Genomic DNA, 18270 nt, shown 5'->3' with positions numbered 1-18270 from the left:
TCTGTTCCCTTATCTTCTTCCTAAAGGCAAATGTGGGCTGAAGAATTGGAATAACTCCTGCTTTTCCTTATCTTTCACAATTACAAAATTATCTTCAGGCTCCTCCTAAGTTTCTTATAGATTCAGACTTTTAAAGAAATTAATCTCATAGTCTAACCGTATTTGTCACCAAGCGGAATCTTCACAGACTGTGTCAATTTCTACTTCAGCAACCTTTACATCTTGCACATCTGAAACAGTGTCTGGATCAGGTTCTGTATCAGACATCAGAGCTTGGAGAACTAATTTCAGTTCTTACCTGTGTCATTTTAAATGTACTTATAAAATTATCATAAGGATTTGTTATTGGATTGAGTGTTCTACTCTAAAAAAAAATTTCTAGATCTTTCTCAATTCTTAAATTCTTAAATTTTCTGCCCTTTTCTTAATTAAAAAAAAAAAAAAAGAAGTTGAAATGTATGCTATGAAAAAAAAGAATTCTCTTCTGAATGCTGCTAATCAGCAGTCAAATGGCATTAATTGACAGAAAGCATAGGTACCTTCATGCTACTTGAGGGACACTGAAAGCTACTACAGAAAATACTCTTAATTTCAAAAATCAGGCAGATCTTAAATGTTTTTGCCAAAAGGACAGGATCCTTTATTTGTTGTCTGCCTGGAGCTGTTCTCAGATTTTTATTTGTATAATGCAGCTGTTACAGTTAGTGAATCAGCAGCATTTTGTCTGAAGTCCAAGAAATTAATTCCCTGTTATTTTGTATATTATTGTAATTTGTTACTGATGGCCAGTGAATTGTCAGCACTATGTGGGAACTCAATGCCTAATGAAAAAACAATCACAGTTGTTAATGGTTACTTGCATCTTACTTCTTGAAAAAATAGGCTGTTCTTGGGAGACATTTATATTATAGTGCATAGCAAAAAGTTTTTCCTTACAATGTAGTTGCTTTCTTGGAAAGAAATGAATTTAATGTAGTCGTCTGATGATACAATAATAATACTTTTAGACATAAGTAGTTTTTGTCTGTTTCTCAGTACAGAGAAGAAAATTTAAATCACAGTCACAGCCATGAACCATGTAAAGATTTAGACCTCAAAATGACAAGTGCTATTAGAACTGGGGAAATAATGCCTCAATGTCTTCTTGGTGCTTGTGGTTTTGATTATACTGTAAAGCTAGAATTATTTTCATTAAGGAATTTTTAGTTAAGCAAAGGCATTATACATTGAATACTGTTCCTTGGATGATGCAGTCATAGAATCATTGAATTGCTTGGGTTGGAAAGGACATTAAAGCCCAGCCAGTTTCAGCAACTGCTGTGGGCAGGGCTGCCACCTACCAGCTCAGGCTGCCCAGGGCTCCATCCAACCTGCCCTGAACACCTCCTGGTATGGCACATCTACAGCTTCTCTGGGCAACCCCTTCCAGTGTATCACCATCCTCTGAGTCAAGAATTTTCTCCTAATGTCTGATCTTAATCTGCCCTCTTTTACTTTAAAAATATTCTGTCTTGTCCTTTCACTACCAGACTTTGTAAAAAGTGGGGCTCCCCCTTGTTTGTACGCTTCTTTAAGCACTGGACTAGGTGAATGTTTTTTGTTGCCTTCTGCATAGAAATACTGCTGGGCTTCATCTTTGGTTAGAAGTCCATTCTTTAAATAAGACAGCTGAAATAACTGCGTTTTTCAACCACAGTGTAATCTGAGCACTCAGAAGCACTCAGATCTACCTGTCTTTTAAATCATGTAATTTTAGAAGCCAGAGCAGGGGAGAGGACGAAAAGAGCAAAATAATTAACTTTGAGAAATCTATTACTTGGACAGAAATGTCCCTGAAGTTTCCTAAAAATTTGTCTGGCAATCTCTCTCTCCTTGCTGCACAATAGCAGAGATTTCAATTATACCAACTAGCTGCAGACCATTACTCTTCTGGCAGCCTTCCTGGTTAGAAAGCATACAAGTCTAATTATAGGTGGCAGGCCAAACCACTCCAGAAACTCCGATGCTTTTCTGAGTAGCAGCAGCTGCAGTTTGCATACTGAGGACTTCAGACCTTCCAACTCACAGCTCAGATTGATCTTTACCTGAAAAAAAAAAGTGCAAAGAAAAAGAGCTGTTCTTTCCTTCTCACCTGGGGCGTACTTACATCCCATGGACTTAACAGTGAAAATATTAGATCTTTGTATGTGGTTGCAGCAAAAGGCCAGTAGGTTGCTTCATCTTTAGAGACGAATTTGTCTTCTCTAGATGCAGTCATTAATTTAGAGAAAGATAAAAGAATAAATACATTTCCCGTGAAAAAACAGAACAAATGCATTATTTTCTTGAGAAAAGAACACACTATTTGTGATTATTTAGGGAACTCATTTGCTTTACCAACAGGAGTGTGTTACTGCTGCTGATGTTTGAAGTTAGCTGCTGCATTAGCAGTTTAGTTTTTCATTGGTGGCTGCGGTACGTCTGAAATCTATATAAGAACTATGTAACAAGAAGTAAGCACGTATTAGGGAAACTTCCACTGCTTTTCTCTTCTGTTTGCCTACTCTTTTGTGGGTTTGTTGTTATTTTTTTGTGAAACACAGCTGTAAAAATCTTGACAGATTTACAGGAGAGCTAAAAAAACCTATTTGTCTGGGTAAAATACAGTGAGAAGAACTCAGTCTGATTTTTTTTTTTTTTTTAAAGAAGACTGAATGATAGTTTTACTGCTTTGTACATTTTCCTTCACAGGAAGAAAATGGCTGCTCAAAAGATGGTCTGAGTTAACAGAGAAATGTATTAGGGGCTTAAAACTTAAAACTGAAGTCTGACAAATTCGAATTAGAAACTGACTTCATATTTTTAGCAATGATTGTGGTTAGTCTTTGGAATGAAGTAAAAAGGAAGGATGTAGTGTCTTCATTTCTTGAAATCTTTATGATTTCTATTGCCTTTCTGGAAGACAGACTTTTGTTATAAAAAGCAACATTGCAGAGATCAGAGAAGATCTTTTCATCACCCCTTGAATTTCGTATGTGTCTGGGGTGAGAAAGCCTTAAGAGAGACAGTGCTACAGACTTCATTTCAGAGAACAATATTACAGAGATTTACTTTTTTTTTTTTTTTTTAATGTTACAATGTGAATTAGATCTGAAACATTTTTAGGGCTTTGTACTTCTGCTTGATCTACAGTTTTGTACTTAATGAAGCAGCAGAAAGAGAAGAGAGATCATGTATTACTGTAGAGACAAAAGTCATTTTTTTTCTGCTATTCACGTTTTCCAACAAAGAAGTAAGAGAAGCTAATAGAAAAGAACTGATGATAAAATGTTCTTTTTGTAACATTAGACAACTTTTTGTAACATTTGACTACTTCTACCATTTGTAACAATGCAATATGTTGCACAGTGATTTGAAATAAATTCAGTTCTTGAGGAAGTGAGAGATTCGTGGTAAATGAAGTATAAATCTAGTTTAAGTTTAATGGTCTGTCTTGGAAAAAAAAAAAAAAAGTCAAAACATACCTGAATTAACACAGGACACTTTGGCACACAAAGTACCTGGTATAGAGCTTGAAATTTGTGAAATCTGACTCAAACAAGCCTTAAAGCAGGATTTGCTCTTAGTTATGCTTTCCCTCCTGTATTTCTACCAGGCTTTTGACAGTAGATAGATGCAGCTGCTTAGCTCTTAACTGTTTCCTTCTTTTGATGAGTTTCTTCTCACACTGACTGTGGAGCAGTGAAACCAGCGTTCAACTGTGACATCTGCATGGTGCTGAGGAACATTGTTGCTGGAGATATTGCTGTAGGACAAATATTAGACTATTCTGTGTGCAAAGATAATGTCTGTTATTGTAGAGGACACTGAAGCTGCCATCACTGTCTCGGATTCTCGTAGGTAAAACATAATGGATAGTGCACTGGTCATCTACAGGTGCAAATATGTTGAAGTCAAGAAAAAATTAAGATATTTCCTGTATTACTTAAAAGCATCACACCAGGACCCCAAAATAATTAACCAAAGGGATAACAACAACAATAAAAACCTTTCCTGTTGTATCTCTAAGTATCAAAAGTTGCTTTTTGCCTTCAGCTAATAGTAGTAATGAAGCAGAATATCCAATATGGAAGGGAATAGGAGATTTACAAATTAAATTCTTAACCCATTTTTATTTCTGGATCCCATCAATTAGCAAATAAATATAACATGGAAATAATGTGCCACGTATACATTTAATCCTCCACCTGAATGCATATAAGTCCATGGGGCCCAATGGGATTCATGCATGTCAGGTTACTCAGACAGCTGGTCAGTGTCATTGTGAGACATCTCTCAATTATTTTTCAGTGGACTTGGGAATCTGGCAAATATTGTTCCAACTTTCAGGAAGAGCAAGAAAAAAGAACCTGATAATCACAGGCCTGTCAATCTCACTTCTGTGTCTGGTAAAATTGTGGAGAAAATTTTGTTGGGCATTACTGAAAAACACCTGAAGGACAGTGAGGTCATTGGAAACAGGCAGTATGCGTTCATGAGAGGAAGGTCCTATTTAACTAACTCAGTTTCCTTTTATGATAAGGCCACCCATCTAATTGACCAAGGGAAACCAGTTAATGTTATCTTTTTGGATTTCAGTAAAACTTTTGTTTCTCACAACACCCTAAGGGACAAAATGTCCAGCATACGGCCAGACAGAACGTAATGCAGTGGGTTAATTGTTGATGAGATGAACACAAAGGGTTATAGTAAATGGGGTTACATCAGTCTGGTGATCAGTCACTAGTGGGGTTTCCCAGGTTTTATCCAAAAAAAAAGTTTTATCCAAATAAATCCCACTTCTGCAGGCTGGTTTTTTTTTTTCAGTATCTTGATACAAATGGAAGGAGAGCCCATTTTAGGGCCAGTTCTCTTTTGTTTTCATAGATGACTTAAATGACTATAAGGTATTTTGAGAGAGTTTGCTGATGATACTAAATTGGGAGGAGCTATTGTCTCCATAGGGAGTGCAAAAGCTTTGCAAAGAGACATAACAAATAGAGAGCTGGGAAATCACCAGCCATGTGAAGTTTAATAAGAGCAAGTGCCAGATTCTGCACCTGAAAAGGGGCAGCACTTGGCTGTACGTACAGTCTGGAGAATAAGATGCTGGAGAGCAGTTCTGCTGAAAGATATTTGGAGGTCTTGGCCAACAGCAAATTGAACAGCAGTGTGCCCAGGCAGGCAGGAAAGCCAACTGTATCCTGGCAGTGTGTTGAGTGCAGCATTGCTAGCCAGTTGAGAGAAATGGATGTCTGGCTTAGCATTGTGCTAGTACAGCCTCTCCTTGAGTACTGTGTGCAGATTTGGGCACCACAGTAGAAAACTCTTAAAGGGTGTCCAAAAGAGAGCCACAAAGATGGTGAAGAGTTTAAAGGGGAAAGTGTTGATTTACATGAGGAATGGCTGAGGTACCATGGTTTGTTCAGACCAGAGAAGATCGAGGGGAGACCTCATCGTGGCCTACAACTTCCTCATAATGGGGAGCATCATGAGGGGAAACACTGCTCTCTGTTGACTTGGGATATTCTATTATTCTTCTTCTTCATGGCAGCACAGAGGAATGCTAAGACTCGCATGAAACATGCAGAATAATTTAAGGAGTGATCTACTTTAAATCAATCAACCAACAAGGTTTTTGCCCATAATGTAAGAATCTTAAACACAGGAACAGGTACATAAGCTTTACTATTCTATTCTATTCTATGATTCTACTGAACAGAAGTCCTTGTACTTTCCAGATGTAGCAAAATGACTGTAGTAGTTATACTCAGCAGGTAGACTATATGTGGTATATATAGGTAGACTATATATAAATGAAAGAAAAACAGATGAGTTTGCTGTCATAAATGCAGAAAAAGAGAATAGCTTGACTTGTAAATTGATTGTAACGGGCTGTGGATTGATGTTGCGAAAGTGAGTCCTTCTGAAGAGGGTGGAGCATCCAGGTTGTCCAAAGAGGTTGTAGATGCCCCATCCCTGGAGGCATTCAAGGCCAGGCTGGATGTGGCTCTGGGCAGCCTGGTCTGGTGGTTGGTGACCCTGCACACAGCAGGGGGGTTGAAACTAGATGATCGTTGTGGTCCTTTTCAACCCAGGACATTCTGTGATTCTGTGATTCTATGATTCTATTATTCCATGATTCTATGATAAAATTGGTAGACAGCCTTTTCTGTTGTTTAGAGTGAGCTCAGCTTTTAATTTTGGGATTTTATCATTTTACTCATTTGCAAAATAAATGTATGTTATCTATAGCACGTACTTGAGTTATTAGGTAGATCAACAATTCAGAGATTTTAACTGTTATTTTATATATATATATTTAAAATATATTATTGTGGGTTTTTTATGTTCACTTCTGATACTATCACTGTGATTTGAGAGTACCATAAACAATAAGTCGGATTATTATTGTGCAATGAATATGAACACTGAAGATTAGAGTATAAGTATCTTTGTGAACTGAATCTAAAATCTACTTTGGTGTGCATGTCTTAAAAAATAGTATCATTATTTTGTTATCAAATCACAGAAATTTGCTGTGTAAATCTTTGTAGTTGGGGAAATGCAAATTTTAGTCCCAGAAAAAGCTTTCATGTGGTAAATTTAGAGTTACCTTATTTTTGACATAATCAGCATGTGACATGTCTAGGCTTGAGCTACAGCTCCTCCTCTAGCGTTGATTATTTTCAAACAAAATCAAACAGAAGAGATATGGGTAGCAAATGTCTAATCTAGAGATTAATATCTGATTAATTAATCTAACTAATATCTAATTAATTATTATCATGGGCAAATCAGAATTTAGGAGAAAATGTTTCAGTATAGAGTACAACAGCAGAAGTTTTCATACTCATGTGGGAAAATGAGTGCAGATGTTGGCTATTAATATGCTGTGTAATCATAGTTTATCACACAGGAAAGCAGCTGTTGTAGACACCTATCAGTTTCAACTCTGATGTCTGTCTTTGGCAGAGAGAAGAGTGCAAATCCAGTAAGAGTAAACATTTGTGTTCAGACATGGTCAGTTTGGCATCATCCTCTTCTGAGGCATTTCATCTCATTCCATTTATTTACAAATCAGGTCAATTTTCGTGCTACCAATTCAGTGCCTTGATGTAAAATGTTTTAACAATGTAACTTAATCAAAGCTGTGGCTTAACACATATTAGGGTATGAGTTTCTCATGTTCCAGAGAAACCTGCCAGCAAACTTGGACAAAAAAAACCCTAAGTATTGTTGGTAGCTCTGAGTATATTTTGACAATATTTGTTTTAAAAAGTCGATATCTGTAGACCTTCTTTTATAGCTCCTTCTTTATCTATACAGGTAATGGCATTTCCCTGCACAAACATAACCTCTGAAACTCTTCACTTTCTCCTTGAAGATTTTATGTTCTTCCAAAGTACAAAAATTACAAGATGAGGAAAGTCTGTGTTGAAGAGGAATAGGATTTTTCCTTTTCTTTTCTGTTTTGTTATCCTATTTTTGTCAGGCTTATGTCGGAAAGTAATTTTTTTGTTTGATTGCCATTCCTTAATTTTTAAATATATATGGCAGCATTTTGTTTTTAATTGTTCTTTTTTGTGTCAGTGACATTCTGGTAGAAATTACCTCAATTTTCTCCTCCTTGCAAGCACTGATATTTTTCTTTACATACTATCTTTGTATTCCTCCCCCAACAACAAACAAGCAAACAAACAAAATCCCCACATTCTTTTCATCTCCATGTGTTTGTGTGTGTATGTGAGCGAGCTAGTTTTTTCCAGACCCTGATTCACTTGTTTAAGCTGATTTACCAAATACATTGGGATCCTGGCCCACAAAGACTTCTCTAGGGAATATATATGTATGATATTATATATATAAATATATATTCTGTTGGAATGTTGATGTATTACTGAGCTTCAAGTATTCAAAATCTTCTGCTTGTATCGAGAAGTTTTGGGAAGTGTAAGGAGAGGAAATATGACAGTGGGCAGTCCATTTCCAGAATCACCTGGATATTTTCCTTCTAAGCAACATGGTGCTTATACAAGCCAAATAGAGATAAGTACCTCTCTTACTGTGCTCTGTAACAACCTTTTGTGTTCATTTTATCTACCTTAAAATTAATCTAAATGCTGAGTATATGCTGAAATTGAAACAACCGTGGTGGGAAAAATAAAACATTGTTTTCCTGTTTAGATTAGTAAATTTGGTAAGCCAAAAACTGAATCAGGAATGTAGAGATGCAGAAACAGTGTATGTATGGAGGTTCTCTTTGTATTTTGGTTTGCTCTTGAAAACAATAGAGAACTAAAAAAAATGTGATTGTTGCCATGAGTATTTGTAGGATAGTGTGGAATAGATACAGCTTCTATGTCTGTTCATTCAGTAATGATTGTTCAGGTTTAACAAAATAAAAGCTCACAGTGCATCTCCTTGCTCAAGCTCCTGAAGAAGATTTCTGCTTTGACTTTCACATTAGTGGAGAGCCAAAGCCTTTACTAGTCTGGGGATCACCCTTCCTAGTTCTGCATACAGTTTATGTACTAAAACTTCAGTGTGGCTATACAGTGTTTCAAACTTCTGAAACTCAAAAGAGGAAAGGAAGAAGCTCACACAGTTTGTGTATATATGCACAGTCAAGTTGGATTACTCCCTGTTTTGCACCAGATTTGTTTTCTCCATTTCTACATGTATTATGGTTTCTTTTAGGGTCCCATTTGGGCTGTAAAAACTGTCTCTCCCTGAAGCAAACATTGTGGTTCATGTTGTGCTATGTGGTATCTGCAGCTATCTGAAGTAGATCACAACAATTGTAGATCTTGACAAATATTATAGCAATCATAAGACAAGGCTGGATTGATAGTAATCCAGCCTCAAGATTCTCCACTGTCTCTCCTCATCCTGTAGAGAGAGGTTTGGATTATTAGAAGCGGCCTATTGCTGTCAGTTACCTGCATATCCTCAGCATGAAAACTGTGCTGCAGCTGTGGCTGTTTTGGTTCTCAGATTCTACAAAGCATAATCCTTGGATGAAGGCAGAGATCTCAGTCTTTTTAATTTGAATTGCCAGAGCTTCTTGATTTTCATCCAAAAAGATCTAGAATTGGGTTATTATGAACCTAATATTGTGTGGCAGTTTCTGCAACAGTGTTTTGCTTCACTGAAACATGCAGATTTTTAGTAAATGGCATGGAAAAACTGGGATCCTAGAAGATATCTGCTATGTCTGTTCTATTTCCAGAAGTAAACTGTATTTTCTTCAAATGCTAACACTCTTTGTAAGTTGCTCAGTACTCACCAACTTTGCTTTCAAATCCTTACTAATTTTTAACTCATGTTAAGTAATGTGTTTGTAAATTTTAATGCACATAAAACATAAATGCTCGGTACAGCTGTTATCAAACATAAACATAGTTTGTGGAAAGTGCTTGGTTAAAGTAGAAAAATCATAGTTCATGTCCATTTACACCAAAAGGACTTCATAAAATGCAACTTAACCAGCTGCTAGTTGTGCATTTAATGTAATTTAAATGATTAACTGTTGTCTGTGGTGTACTTTATTTCAGAATTTGATAGAATAGTTATTTGGCACATGGGAGGGTTATAAAAGTGGTGAAATATAGGTAATATTTAATCTGTATCTTGCACAAGATGAAGAGGAGCACCTCATCCATAAAATTTGTTGCTGAAAACTTTTCTTAAAAAGTAAGTTGACTGTCTGATATTTGAGATGCCTTTTAAGATGCGTACATTTATAATGTAATAGTACTGAACTGAATGTAAAATAAGATCTGCATGTTTTTAGTGAAATTTTGTCAAACTCTAGATAATTTTCTTAAATTACATTTTTTTTTACAAATTCTGTTTATTCAGGCACAAGTAGCTTTGTTGCCAGTTTTTTTCTATTACCGATAGCAATTAAGAGTTCCTTTGAGTTTTATATGTCTCTTCTGAAGAATGAAATTCTAGATTAACACACTCCATTATTAAATGTCAAAAATACTGGTTTGTAAAAATTTTGAGTATTCATACAGGTTAACTGAAACATTTGGAAATGGTATTCATCTCTTTTTCTGGGGCACTTTAAGTTATAAAATTATTTCATAATTTAGGCAACACTGCACTGCCTAAGCAGAATGTGGTGCATGACCTCAGCATCTTTCTTTAGCTGGATAAATACTGAAATGTCTGAATGAAAGTCTTAAAGTCAGTGTATCTTTTTGCTTATTGATGTTATAAAGCACATTCTTGGAGCAGTGGAAAAGCGGAAGTCAAGCAAATTAAGCTCTAAACCACTTATCAGTTGAAAAGCCTGAGTCAAGATCAGGTGCTGTCATTCTCAATGCATTAACACCTGTGTATTAGTGGGTTTGTTGGTTTGTTTTTTTTCCTGAGAGATTGTATAATGCATCTCTGTAAGGATATACATTGTTATGCATACAACTCTATTTAAAAGGTTTTCTGTGATGCTGTTCATGGAGATTTTCTGACATATTACTGAGTAAGACTGAAGATGAATCATCACTGGGTATCATTGAGCAGTCCGCTTTACCTTCGGTCCCTTAGGGTTATATGTTTATTGTGTCTTTTACTGTTTTTCTCCAGTATAATTGGAGAACTTACACAGTGTTGACTTAATTTGATTTATAAAAGAGTATATATATAATATTATATTATATTATTATAATATCATAATATTATTATAACTTATAAGAGTATATATAAAAGAGTACTTACAGTAAATCTGTGAATCAGAGTGCAGTATTTAACAATTGTGAATCTAACTTGAAACAAAGCAGGTTAATTATAGAAAGCCTTATTTTGTGCATAAAAAATTTTCTTGTTGTTACGATCCTCATAATTTCATGGATAATCATTTCACCTTTTCAGTAGACGTTTTCCATTTTTCATTTCAATTCTATTGATTTGTTGACCAGCCTAAGCAAATTAGGTTCAGGGGGGAACCATATCACCTGATAAAACTAAAAAACAAGACATTCTTATTGCAGGACTGATGCTTGAGAGCACAAAAATGGCCCAATTTAATAGCTATACTTATACTACCAACTGGGAGATAGGCAGCAGTATATTAAATGTGGACAGAAGAGCTTGTCCTAAAGATCCTTGAACTCCTTCGTTGCTAATGACATACAGAACTGTGATGTGTGAAGTACCTGACATCAATAATTGGTAAGAAGTAAACAGGACAACCTTTAATTATCCTACAAATGCTGGACAAAGAAGCTTTTTTTCCCTATATCTGTATTAGCTAAGTGTTTAATGAAACTGTCAGATAAGAGGGAACATTATTTAATCATCTGTTTTCATCTCCAACAGAATTGGCCATATTTGAAGTCCAACGAGCTTGGGGATAATATCCAATCTTGTTTCAAAGGTTTCCAGTAATGGCTAATTGCTGTCACTGTTTAAAAGAGAAAGTGCCATGTGTATTCTCAAGCACTTTTCCTGCCACGGATTAAGGTTTAATAGATTATTTTAGTTGTATAACTTTCCCATAGCAACTACAGGAGAAATTAATTTTTGGCAAAATGGCTCTCTATTTTTAGAGGCATTTAGTTTGACAGGTCTTTTGACCTTTTTTAGAAAGACTTATTAGGTGATTGCTTTTCATCTTCTGTTCTTGCTTATTCTTTGTAAGTGGCAGCCATAAGGAAAATCGGCACCTGGCAATCACTTAGAAAATGCTAAAAATTCAGCAACCACTTAAAGAAGTCTGTGCTGTAAGAAAATGTGAGAATTCTTTATATGAAACATATACAAGTATGAGAATTCATTTCTATTAATCCTGTGTAGAACTTACATAGACAGCCTTACTTCAAGAGCACAAACAAAACTTCCTAAAATCTCCTTTCAGCCTAGCAACAAATATGGTCAGACATACTGACAACCACAAGGATAAACAAATACTAACACAATGGTCATGCTTACCTTTTAAGGTCAATATTTTTCAGTATTAAATAGTTGTAGGTAGTTGTATTTTTTTATCAGTAACTGTATATACTGTAATCCATACGTGTGGAGTTATGTATTGAGTATATGGAGATATATGTAGCAAATACTATGTTAAATATTAATATCTGAATGCTGTGAAATAGGAATTTAAAAATGGCTAAATTAAAGCTACATGTCTGCTTTCTGTTGTAAGATAATACTAGGCTTCCATCTGTGCATATAGGTGGCCAGTGGAGTGTATGTTTTACAGGCCCCTCAAAAAGGCAGTAAGTGGGATAAAATTTAGTTTTAATATCATTTTTCTTTTTATCTGTGTCTCTATATGGTGTTATGTAGGCACTTAGCTATGTTAAAGTGATTTGCTATCTTTAGGATGTTGCAAAATACACAGCCTTCTCATTTGTAGCTCAGTTTAGGTTTCCATAACCTTCAGCATGTGTTAAGTCCAGAGTTAATCTCTTCCAATGTGTTCATTCACTCTGTAGCTTTCAATCAGAAGTGATTATAAACCAGCTTTACAGATTTCTCAAAAACAGCAGTACTTGTGAGTATAATAAATATACTGTTCACTCACGTAGACAGATTATAGTTTGCACTTGTTGTTGCCTTTCTTGTTTTATCTGTGTTAGCAAGCTTCCTGAAAAAAAGGAAGCCTCCTATAAATGCAAACTCTTAATAGAATTTGTTACTGCCACAAGAAGTACAACCTCAAAATATTGAGCTTTCAAAGTGGCTGCCTAGCAACATAGAGCTTTTACAGGCTAGCAGCTAAATGGCTCCTTTTTGGAAAAGAATTTAGGGCTAGCTGATTTCACACAAATAGCTTGTATGAAGTCATTCCCCTTCATGCTATTTGCAAAATGTTGCTAAAGTCATTGCCTCAGAATGTGTTTGCTTATGAACATGTTTGCTTTTTGAGATTTAGGATTGATTGAAATCAATCACATAGTAATCGTATCTGTTTTTCATTTCTAGAACAGATGATTCCTAAAGTATCAAAGATATTTTGACATAATCTTACAAAACTTATAGCCCTATGAGTGGTGGCATTGCTTTTCATATCTGCAGATATTTTGAGCAATAAAGCAGCCCCTAAATTCATTGGAATCAGAAAAATTGAGAAGTGTTGATGTAGATTTGCATCCAACTTGTACTAATGGTCACTGATATTTTTTGTAGCGTTCTTCCAGCTATCCAGCTGCCATTAAATACTATCTATCTGTATGTTGTTTGACCTGGAAGAAGTCAAAGTTGCAAATCTTTAAGCCTTTATATATCATAACTGATGTTCTGCTGTTCCTGTGATTGCTGTAATTTGTATGCATGAATGGAGAAATGTATGTCAAGAAAAATAAACAAGACAGAGGCAATTTTAGACCAAAAGCTCATGCTTATTGGGTGCCCAAACGTTTGTCTGTCTAGCACTTAGCAGTGCTAGAGAGCAGCCAATCATAGCAGATAATTCACCTTTTCTTTGCAGAGGGGAAAAAAAGAAGCTCTTTATTTGAACAGCTGGATAAACTCAAGACATAATGAATCTCATTGTAAAACTGAATACTTCTATATTTAAAACAAACAAGAGGAAAACAGTGCTGGGAGTTATTGTTTGATAACGCAGTTTGCAGTGAATCCACAGCGCATGGAAGGTCATATGGGTATGATTGGGTTTCAGGTCATTTTTAAGGACCTCACTGAGCTCAATTACATGTGGTTAATAGCATGAGGGTTGTGAGGGGGCATTATTTTTTATAAAGCAATTTAGAATTCTTAAAAATTATAAAAATATGATTGCCCAATAAAATGCCGTGTGCTTTGCATTGTATGAAAGCAGTCAGCATTAAGATTGTGTGGCTCTGTTTTCCATATCTTAAAGAAGATTACAAAAATTATAAAGCATCCAGGCGAAAAAAAGATCAGAACTACTCAAGATCTAGCAAAACTACTATGTGACATGATAATAATGCAGCTTAGAGTTTTGTGTTTGTATTCATGAAGGAGAAGGATAATATATAACCTATCACTGTTTCGAAGTACCTGCAGCAGGAAACTTCTGCTAATAGAAAGTTATTTAATTTAGCATTGAAAGGCATAATGTGATCCAAAAGCTTGAAACTGAATCTACGTGTATTGATTCTACATATAGCACGACTTTCTTCATAGTGAGGATAACTGAAGACTGGAGCAATATTCTTCAGAAATCATGGATTCTCTGTAGTTTGAAATGTTTAATGGAAGATACAGTACCTCATAGAAAAAAAAAAATCTGGAAGCCCATTTGAAATGCGGAAATATAGGACCGTGGCATTTGTTTTTACCAGAACATGTGCTGTCATTACTATACTGGGAATAAGTGTATGAGAGGCTTAAAGGGATTCCAGGAAGGAACAGTAAAACTCAATATTCCAGGAACTGCATATGTCTACGTCTGGAGCTGCAAATCTAGGTGATAAACTTTGATGTTAAGGCAATGTTATGTTTTCATAGTTGTTATCTTTTGACAAAATCTTTCAGCATTTTATATTTTGACAGATACAGCTGGTTAGCCCAGTGGCTGCTTTAGCTAGCTAGTGACGTGATTGAATCATCTGAGTATTTTATTCACTAGCTATTCTGTTGAATACTTTGTGGCTTTTTAAACTGATAAACCACTCAAATCACTCAAGTCAGCAGCAGGTCTTCTGCAAGAAAATGCTGTCCTATATTCAAATAACACGCTAAACCACTTCTACAGTTGGTTTATGTAATAGTGTATCACCAGCCCACAAGCATCTGCTCTTAGAGTGCTGCATATTGAGTAGGAACTCAAACATGTACTAGTCAGTGCAAATCAAATGACAGGACACCCTACAGTCAGCAGTGCTACTTCTACTGTACCCCACAGCTGCACTCCCATATCTGAGGGAGTAGGCAAAAATATTAAAGGCTAGGAGAATGTGTTGGGTTTTTTATTATTCAGGAATGTTTTCATACTTCAAACTGACACCCTTTTGACTGCTGAGGAAAAAGATTTAGATGACTCTTCAGCTTCTCTTCTTTATATAGCTACAGGAGGAATCTGAAGCACTGTAAACAGCATAGTTCAGGGGAGTTCATGTGTGATGCTTGTAACATGAATAGTTTGTGGAAACATTCTCTGAAAAACTATTGCATACAAGTGAATACAGTGCAAAATACCGTGTTTCACAAATTCAGATTTTAAAACTAGGATTACAGGTTACAGTGTTATTACTGTCACACTTGATTCATGTGATTCTGGTTGTACTTGTTTTACTGTAAGTCCCAACAGACTCAGACAGTTTTCATCTTTTTCCCTTTTATGTATAAATTAGTATAATCTGGCATGTCTGTAAAGGCCCTTGAGAGATCCAATGTACTGATAAGAGAGAATAGCCAGTGACTGGTTTTTATCCTTGAAAATCATGATGTCTACCTTGAGGTATTCAAATCTATCAAAATTAGTCTTCTCTTCCAGTATTTTCAGAAATATTACACTCTCTCTGTTAGTTAAGTCATTATTTAATTAAGTCATATAAAGGCAAAATAAAAGAATAAATTCAGTCCAAAGCCTTCATTGTTACCACTTCTGCTGTATGTCCTGGTGGAGTACACTGGTATGAAAAGATTCAGTGAGGTACGGTTTATTCCTCCATGCTTGGCAGCAAAGCATAAAGTTTGCAGAAGATAAGATGAAGTGCCAAGAACATGTGCCAAATCATAATATGTCTTCAGCTCCTTCTGCTGGAAGGATCTCAACACAGCTCCCAGAATGTTTGAAAACCACCATCAGTCAGTGATAATGCTTCTATTTAAGTAAGCATCGGTCCTTACTTCAGGGCAATTGGCCAGACTGAAGCAGACAGCATAATTTCTCTCTCATTTTAGTAATTTGTGAAGTATTTCAGGATGAACACTTAGGCAAATAGATGTGAATTATTGGAGAGTGCTTTGTTTGTTTGGGATATGCTGAATGAAATAATTGACTTTGTTAGAATGTTTCCCAGAAAGCTTATTTAGCACGATACTGATGCTGAAAGTTGATAGCTGCTTACTCGGGACAATACCAGCATAATTTTCATTAAGGACAATCATTAGCTACCGTCATGGATTTATATTGCATATAATGCTTAAGTTGAAGTCATAGAATGATGCAGAAGTTCAAGCTGGAAGAGACTTAAAAATCATCTAGATTCAACTCCCTTTGGATCAAAATTTCCACTCGGTTTAAAATCAACAAAGGAATTGTTTGTTCTCTTTGTTGGATGATTGGTCTGTGGGTTGGTATGTTTTGGCAGAAGTATTAATTCCTTTTCCATTACAGAGAATATAAAAAATGAGTACTACAGAGAAGTAATTAAAAATGGATGGAGGAATTACTATCAACCCGTAGAATGTATAATAGACTACTATATATCTTTATTGTTCATTTAAAATAGGTTGTTTAAAAGATATGCTGCTTCATACTGTTTTAATGGTTGTGATTTTGCTCAGAACTGCAGTTTGAGAATAAGTGGCATATAGAGTTTTTTCCTCTGTTCTTGCTGTCCACGGAAATTACAACAGATACAAAGTCCCCAGTCACACTACTTGATAGATCAAATTCTCAGCTACAAAACACTCTTTTTCAACATAGTCACCACCATTAGTTATGCATTTTCTACAGCAATGAACAAAAGCCCGCATGCTACACTCATAAAAATCTGCTCCGGTGGAGGTGACCCACTGTTGCTACTGCTACTGCTGAAACACACCAACCACTGCCTCACTGCCTCCAGAAACATTCAGCAAGCATTGATGAATGTCAGTAGGTGCCATTTTTCCACATGGAGGAATTCTGTGACAAACTTTTGTTTCATATGCACTTCTGTGTCAGATGCCATTTTGTCAGACTGCCCCTCTGCTGCCATCTGTCATCTGGTAAAAAAGAATAATGGCATGTTGTCAAGAAGGTTCAACCTGGACTTCCATACCACCAGTATCCACCTTTGACTTTGTGGGCCAACATAATAAAATAAGAGGCATTCCTTTGGAGCAGCCCTCATATGCTCTTTTCCCTACAGTTTTCTAGTAGACCATTTGTGCAGAGTAGAGCTCAAGTCTTTCCAGGTCAGATGTCTCCAATTAAAATGTTTCTGTAACAACTGAAAAAGGCATTTTTTGGATACTTTCAAGTTTTAGCTCTCTAATTTACTAATCTGTAGAGTTTACATCTTTGTACCTCATTTCAGAATAGTCTACTGCAAGTTTCTTCACTTTTGAAAGGGAAAGTAAAGATCATTCTGTTCTGACCACTGCCTTCGGTATTGGTAGATCACTGGCATTTTTGTGCAGGATTTTATGATCTGGTCATATACAACAAGATAAGCCTTATCTTGTAAAATCTTTTTTTCTATTTATTTCATAATGCTTGCGGTCATTAATGCATATGGAGGTGTTTCACTTCTTTCATACGACAATATTATTAATAAGGTCACGTTTCATATTCCTCTTTTGCTTTACTTTCTGCCTGGTAATTTTCTGGAACAGCAATTTATTGTTGAACTCTCTGACTCTGACTGGAAATGCTATAATCTGACTTGGGAGATTTTAATTTAGTGCAAAAGGAAAAGATCCAAAGAGGACAGATAAAAAACTGTATCTGGGCAACAAGATGTTTCTGCAAAGGAATACATCAGTGTTAATTTTGAGTAACCCAGTTAAGTTGCCACTGTGGTTTCACTTGGGCTAAGAATTGGTCTAGGCAATGTAGTTCTGAGCTGGACTTGGTTATCTGTGGAGCATTGTATTGTACTGTGTTGATGAGACAGAGCAATAGTTAGTTGTATGTGAGCTTTTTACATGAGTGTGAAATGACTAATTGTAAAAAGCTTTTTCTCAGATTCAAAAAAGAAAGCCTGCTACAGAACTGCAATGACCTTAGTCCTAAATTATTAACTAAATAATGTTTTCATAAGCACAAAAAGCTGATACATTCATGTGTTGAATGAACCACTTAGGTGTTCTAGAAACTGAAGAGGCATCCTGCTGAATTTTTGTAATTTGTGCTTTTTTTTTCAGAGGAAAGAGAACAGGCAGTAGCAAATCACTCGCAATTGCACATGTTTCTGACTGATGGTGTTGATACTTTAATTAGAGCAGTGGGAAGTCAGCTTGAATTCTTTCGTTTTACAGAAAGCAAGAAGAATTGAGGTTAATTAAAGGTTAATTAGAGATGAATTGATAGTTCCATTTTTTTTTCTTGTCTTTTGGTGATAACAGAAATGTTAGAATCCTTGACTTTGATGACAACAG

At 35.8% G+C, this 18270-nt stretch overlaps 1 protein-coding gene across 10 annotated transcripts in view; it reads left to right on the top strand.

Moving 5' to 3' along the window:
- The window catches only part of STXBP5L (syntaxin binding protein 5L), a 175612-nt gene that overhangs the window by 43237 nt on the left and 114105 nt on the right, over window positions 1–18270 (top strand). The gene's annotated exons all lie outside the window — the stretch shown is intronic.

The sequence above is a fragment of the Lagopus muta genome, chromosome 1, assembly GCF_023343835.1.
Source record: "Lagopus muta isolate bLagMut1 chromosome 1, bLagMut1 primary, whole genome shotgun sequence".
Lineage (NCBI taxonomy): Eukaryota > Metazoa > Chordata > Aves > Galliformes > Phasianidae > Lagopus > Lagopus muta.
This window is presented reverse-complemented; position numbering and strand designations above follow the sequence as displayed.